The sequence below is a fragment of the Ursus maritimus genome, unplaced genomic scaffold, assembly GCF_017311325.1.
Source record: "Ursus maritimus isolate PB19 unplaced genomic scaffold, ASM1731132v1 scaffold_22, whole genome shotgun sequence".
Lineage (NCBI taxonomy): Eukaryota > Metazoa > Chordata > Mammalia > Carnivora > Ursidae > Ursus > Ursus maritimus.
In genome coordinates, this window is record NW_024424675.1 from 36,844,791 (window position 1) to 36,845,835 (window position 1,045).

Genomic DNA, 1,045 nt, shown 5'->3' on the forward strand with positions numbered 1-1,045 from the left:
CCCCCCCCCCCCCGACATCGCCCAGCGCCTGGATTCAGATTTCGGCCCAGCCTCGAGGTCAGCAGCCCGTTCTGCCCTGAACCGGGAGGAATGTTCGTGGTGGCCTCGGCCCGGGTCCGAGAAGAAAGGCAGCCTTGTGGGCGAAAGGTGAGCCGCTGGGTGGGCGCGGGCGTGTTTACCCAGGGCCGGGCGTGTGGCTCAGGGTGGCGCCGCTGTCAGCCGCGCCGGCTGCCCCGGGCCTGTGCTGGCCTCCAGATGTGTGCTGGCTCCAGCCGGCCGGGCCCCCCCACCCCATGCACAGAGGGGCTTTATCAAAAGCGGCTGTGAGGAGGCCCCGGAGGCCGCCTGGCTCCAGCCTGCTGGCTCCGAGCCCCGGGCCTGCAGAAGCCAGGCGAGCCGCACGCGGGCTTTTGTGCCTGGGGTCCTCATCCGCGCCACCGCTAGGCCGCTCTGCTGTCCTTGGACCCCGGGGGGACCCCAGCGCAGGGGTGCAGCCCCCTTTGCCAGGAAACCAAAGCTCCAGGAGGAATCCGGAGGGGTGGCAGTTCACAAAAATGTCTTTTGAACGCATTTTTCTGCATCCCTAAGGGGAAAGGTAACCCACACAGAATAAAAAAGTGCAAAACTCAGTAAAACTTGAGGGGCGCTAAGGGCGCCGCCAAGGCGAAGGGCCTGGTGGGAAGGATAAATTACAGATTCGGAGCGACGGTTCCCTGAGCGGGAGGTGAGTCACGAGGAGGGGCTCTGTTCTCCCTCATAGCATTTCCTGGCTGGGGGTGGGAGTGGGGGTGTCATTCTTTATATTTTCTTTGGTGCCTGGAACGATTTTGCATTCATAAATAACAATAACTGGAGAACAAACGAAAACTTCCTGCTGCTTGGGACCCTCAGCCCTACCCCTGCTCAGAGTTGTCTTCTGATACCTTCTAGAGATTGCCTGAGAACCCACAAAACAGATCCGCACACATTCTCTTTCCGATTTGCTGATAGCATTCACATAGACATGCTTGGTGCCTGGCTGTTCTCACTCAACAGTCTGTTGGAG